The sequence below is a fragment of the Macrobrachium rosenbergii genome, chromosome 11 (assembly GCF_040412425.1).
Source record: "Macrobrachium rosenbergii isolate ZJJX-2024 chromosome 11, ASM4041242v1, whole genome shotgun sequence".
In the NCBI taxonomy this organism is placed as follows: domain Eukaryota; kingdom Metazoa; phylum Arthropoda; class Malacostraca; order Decapoda; family Palaemonidae; genus Macrobrachium; species Macrobrachium rosenbergii.
In genome coordinates, this window is record NC_089751.1 from 33,544,143 (window position 1) to 33,550,360 (window position 6,218).

At 34.8% G+C, this 6,218-nt stretch overlaps 1 protein-coding gene across 23 annotated transcripts in view; it reads right to left on the reverse strand.

Annotated features, from left to right (window-relative positions):
- Positions 1–6,218, reverse strand: part of EndoA (endophilin-A) — a 534,923-nt gene that overhangs the window by 259,708 nt on the left and 268,997 nt on the right. For 4 of the 23 annotated variants that reach the window (XM_067111514.1, XM_067111528.1, XM_067111533.1 and 1 more), the window contains one exon: positions 4,455–4,532. The exons of the other annotated variants lie outside the window; for them this stretch is intronic. The gene's annotated coding sequence lies outside the window, so the exon portion shown is untranslated. The remainder of the gene's footprint in view (positions 1–4,454; positions 4,533–6,218) is intronic. 23 annotated transcript variants of the gene reach the window in all.

Below are 6,218 nucleotides of genomic sequence, written 5' to 3' on the forward strand. Positions count from 1 at the left end.
CGTAAACTTACTCGCAACATATTAATTAAATCCGTATCAGAATGAAAAACTCCGAACTGCTACGGACTTTCGTAATAATAAGAATTAAATAATACTAAGCTACTCCTGACGCAGTTATAATAATGTTTAATTAGAATTCAGTAAAAAAAATGTACAAACTAATGTAACGTGTGCACAATAACTGAGTGAAAATAAACGACAGCCTTTATGAATGCTCTCAACAATTACTGATTCAATTTACTAAACCAACATTTTATCTCAGTAAGGGGTGAACAACTCATCCAAGAACAATATTATTACGTAATAATATGAAATGACGCAAATTACGGTAATATAAGAGACGATCGACAAGCTACGTTCCAACACTGAGGACGCAACGTACACTCCCAAAGTTCGAGCCATGGTGGATTCATTAAACATACTTAATATTTATCTAAGGAGACACTGACCGAGAAAGAATGGCCCGAGCTAAACGACGTCAAGGTCAAGGTCCTTTAAATATATTCTCAGAGTATATTTACAGGACCTTGCGTGGAGCACATCAGAATGTCAAGTTAGAATGTCTGAGACTTCTACACACGACACTCTTGATGAGAAAGTGAGGAGAAACTGCAGATGCCTAGGAAGTTCAAATGTCTTGCGGGAGAAGATATTTAAGAGACTGAATAACAAAGCCAAAAGGTCACTGTACCAACGGTGCGTAGGTTCATGAGAGAGGGAACTAACGCAAAGGTCATGGAACAATGGGAAAAGGGTCAGAGAATGCGATACAAAAGACTGGATCGAAGTGATGAAGACTTTTTAAGGAGAGTCGGTAAGTATCTGACAAACATGAGTAATACAGGAGCAAGATACTCAGAAGTTAAAAAAAGGAGAGAGAACGTTTGCAAAAGGAAAAGAAGCATAGAAATTTCTGTCACAAGTAAAAAGAATGGAAGAGAACTGGATAAAAATAAAAGTACTAATCACATACTTTCATAGAGCAGCTGATAAAGACGAAAGCAAACCGACAGTGCAAGAGATATATTAAATAAGTTTTCCTTGTTGAGAACAATGAGTGACGGGACGTTTTTGGGTACTGCATGGTCTTAGAGGATAATGAATGAGGTTATGATTGTTCTTGGCGTTAATCCAGTATTTTTAAAGTATTTTTAAAGACTTTAAAACAAGGGCCATCTCTCTCTCTCTCTCTCTCTCTCTCTCTCTCTCTCTCTCTCTCAAACACACACACTGAGCGAGAATAAAGCGATCTGGACACATACCGTAAAACCCACTGAGTCCCGTTGACCCAAGCAGTAAATTATGTACCTAGTGCTTAGTCGACTGTGGTAGGAAAAGAGGAAAATAACGCAGTGAGATATCAGACATTTGTCAAACTTTTTACCATCTTATCAGTTAAAACTGGGAGGGGTCTGCCGATGAAATTCCCAAAAAACAAGTGTTGGAACTACTAATCAAACTGATTACAGTCTCTCAGATAACGACCTCTTGTCTCAGCGGACATGACGTTTTCGTGGCTTATCTTTAGCGACATGGTTTTAAGACTCGTTTCTTTATCAGAAGTGGAAAGGAAACTGACAACATTTATGAACACCATGGCGCAACAGCTGCTGTAGGTATCTGACAGGATTAAGGGTTATCTCCATTAAAGGTCAAACTGAACTTAATCTGTATATAAGGCACAGCAACACGTCAATAATTCGATTCAAAATCAAAGTAAAGTAAAAATACACACACATATATATATATATATATATATATATATATATATATATATATATATATATATATATATATATATACACACAATATATATATATATATATATATGTGTATATATATATATATATATATATATATATATATATATGTGTGTGTGTGCTAGTGCAATTTTACTATGTTTTAATCATGAGTCGAATTATTGAGGTGCTACAATATATATAAAGTATATATATGTGTGTGTGTGAGTGTGTATGTTCTCATACTTTCCGGAAAGCTCTCTGATGGCATGTCTTAAATTCTGAGCCATCGTTTCCTGGCTCCTCTTCGTACAAGCTCAGAAAACGTTTAGTTTCACTTTGCTCCAGGAAACTTCGTGACCACGCTCAATGCGCAAGAAAGTCAAAATGTGACTTTTGCCAACGAGAGACCAAATACCTTTCAGACATGTGCGTATGTATATATACAGTACTATCTCTCTCTCTCTCTCTCTCTCTCTCTCTCTCTCTCTCTCTCTCTCTCTCTCTCTCTCTCTCTTTCACACACACACCACAGAAACTGTTGATAAATGTAATACGTTCGGGCAGCCATCACGCAGTTCAATATTGTATGAACTTGAATGGTAAGGCGTCAACGCAAGGACCTTTGATATCGAGAATACGAAGTCGAAGTCGAAGTGACGAATCATCTGTAAATTGAAGTACCTCATACACAAACGATTCTCTCAACACAGACTGACATTATTCAGGACGGGCCAGAGAAGGAAGGTTGCAATGGCTGGTCGGCAAATTTATTTGAATAATAATTTCAACTTTTGTTGCCTTTTTTTTTTTTTTTTTACTTATAAAATGTTCATAACCTTGTTTACAGTTTACTCCTCAGCTGTAAATCTGGATTAGTCGCTTTACAGCAAAATCTGAGCTAATTTTACGTAGTTATTAGGAGAGTATGACCTAGTTTGAGCTAAAAGAATCATTTCCACTTCTTCATTCACAAACAACTCGTTGCCCGCTCCCAATTTTACTCAAGAAAAAAAACGAATCATTACGTCATTTTCCATTATTTTTCATTCCTTTTTTGCAAGGGAATCGACTACTAGGAACATAGTATACATATTCATTTGATCGCAATGCATCATCCTTTCCTCCCTGAGGGCGACTCAAGATGTGGAAACTAAAAACTTGATTTCTTTGCCTTTAGCCTGCAAGGTTTTCATGCACATCTTCAAACACATAAAGCCTCTCACGTATTTGCATTTCTTTACCTCATATTCAACCAAAAACCTCTTTGCTTTAGACTTCGAGGAATTTTCATTTCTTCACATTCGAACCTTGAGGCTTTCAAACTTCTTTATCCTGCACTGCGACGTTTCAATATACCGGACTGCATAGGCTCCTTTACTACGATGATTGTGAACCTGGTTTACTGGTCAACATCCGGCTCGATATGAATGATTATGACCAAGTTAGATTCTTCTCATGATAAGGCTCGTATCAATAAAATAGCACTGATAACACATATAAAAACAATACTAAATAAAGAAAACAGTGGTGCAAGAATAAATGTATGCACAGTCACAGTCATTACCTGTTTTAATATATTCACACACACGCAAACACACACATATATATACTGTATATATTATATATATTATATAAACATGCATACATACATATAAATATAAATATATATATATGTGTGTATATATAAAATATAAATACACAGACACACACACACACACACACATATATATATATATATATATATATATATATATATATATATATATATATATATATATATATATATATATGGTACATGAAAGGATATTAACCCATGGATTAATAGCAAATAGATTGCATCCATATCGAGATTACCACGTCGAGGCCCTCCCATATGTGGATTCGCACATCTGTAATGGTTATTGAAATCAGTGGTCACATCCGACTTTCAAATTTAATACGAGGTGCCACATTTAATTCAAATCTAGTTTTTTTTCTGTATTGGGGTTATTGACATGAACAGTGGTTCATTCGACAGGATATCCAAACACTTCTCTAAGCTGATTTTAATTCTGTCACTGGATGATTAATAACGAACGAAATGAACGGGCGGAACAATCCCGTACATCTGTATCCGCTTATGTGATGAGAAGGTACAATCACACAGAGAGAGAGAGAGAGAGAGAGAGAGAGAGAGAGAGAGAGAGAGAATCTGCTATTCTAGAGCTGACGCTTTTCTGTTAAGCCGATGAGGGAGGAACAATTCCGTACATCTGTATCCGCTTATGTGATGAGAAGGCACAATCATAGAGAGAGAGAGAGAGAGAGAGAGAGAGAGAGAGAGAGAGAGAGAGAGCAGACACTCGTTAAGACGAAACACCACAGAAACAAGATCAAAAGTAAGGTAACCAAAAGCAATAAGTAAAGCAAAATCTACTTAAACCCAACCTCAAGAATTTTACGAAGCAATGATGAAATACCTTCATGACGAAGGTTTAAAACAACACTGAAATGAAAATACAACACATGAATATATAAAAAAGAGATTTATATATTAATTCGTTCTACTTCCATTTCAGTGCCCTTTTTAAAATTCTGTCATGAAAGTACTTAATCGTGACTTCGTGGAATTCCTGGGGTTGGGTTTAGGTGAATTTCGCTTTACTTTATTCTCTCTCTCTTTGCTTTTCCTAACATACAAATTCATCACAAACTCAAGGAAGACATACGTACCAATCTAATGGTGACTGGTTCGTGATATATCTAATGATAATTGATACGACACTTCCAGGCAATGCAGTCTCTTCTTACCTGAAAGAGGAAAAAATCTCGTAAGTACTAGTTAGTCTTATGACTATATTTATGCAAATAACTCATCCATTCAAACACAGAATAAAATACAAAATAAATATATACAGTATGCATAAACAGATGGCGTACAGGTCATTTATATATATATAATAAATATATTATATATATATATATATATATATATATATATATATATATATACATATATATATATATATATATATATATATATATATATATATATATATATATATATATATATATATATATATATATATCTCACATTACCACAGGTGAAAAAAAAGAGACGGGGTGTAGGTCCTGACCGGTTTCGACTTTATTTCCAAGCCATTGACGATGGACTGATGCGTACTATTATAAGCCACAAATATATATACTACAGGAACAGTACTGACGAACATACACAACCGTTAGAGACTACATATCCAGCCACAGGCCGGTGTCAAGGTAGGAGCGGCCTTCAAAACTCATTTGGCTAAAAATCACAATATACTCTCAGGGGACAATACTGATAAACATACCGACCATAGGCGACCTCAGATCCACACCTGACAGGTGTCAGGGAGGCGGAGTCTGGAAACTCATTAGCACTACTGCCGCCGTAGTGTGTTTACAAATGTGATAGTCCTATTTTCATACATATCTACTGCCTACCTTAAAATTTAAACAATTTACAAAATTATTTTGATATTAAAGGATCAAGTTTATACATCCCTTGACTGATATTCATATTATGGTTGTAAATTTCTTTTATAAAGCTAGATTCAATTGTATTCCTTCCCAGTGCATTATTAGAATATACAATCCTTTTTGCCCCTTCCCAGTTGATAGCATGATTGTTCTCACTAACATGTACAAAAACACCACTGTTCCCCTGTGCATATCTCACACATTTCTTATGCTGTTCAATTCTTTTTGCCAGTGCTTTCCCCGTTTGCCCAATATAAAAGTTGTCACAAGACTTACATGGAATTTTATATACACTGCCTTTAGTATTGTCAGGGGAGTTCTTGATAAGTACATTTTTCATTGTTTTATTCTTCTTAAATGCAACATTAACACCAAAATTCTTAAGAAGATAGGGGATATTATTATAAGGCAGTGCAAGCAAATTTTGTGTTGTAAGGTTCTTTTTGGTTTTGATACATAGTATTTTTTGCCGCTTCAAATGCACTGTTTAATACCCTGTCAAGATATTTCAATTTCTTGCCTTCATTCCTAATCTGATCTATTTCCTCATCAATATATTCAGGGATACATACCCGTAATGCTCTTAAAAACATAGATGAAAACACTAATTTTTTAACCTGATTGCTTTGTCCGGAACAGAAATGCACATAAGAAGAAATATTAGTGGGTTTTCTATACCCACTATATTTAAACCCACTACTATTTCTTCGTATGAGGACATCCAAAAAGGGTAAGCACCCATCATTTTCCATTTCCATAGTGAATTTAATTGATGGTACTAATTGATTTAACTTGGCAAAAAAGTTATTTACATCTTGGTTCCCTGGCCAAAGAAAAGACAGATTTGAGAAATAATGCGACATAAAATAAAATTAAATATAAAAAGAACGATTAAGAAGAACGAAGACAAACCAAGCAAAATACATAATAAAAAGGCCTGTCAACACAATGAAATTATACCTCAAATCATTTTAA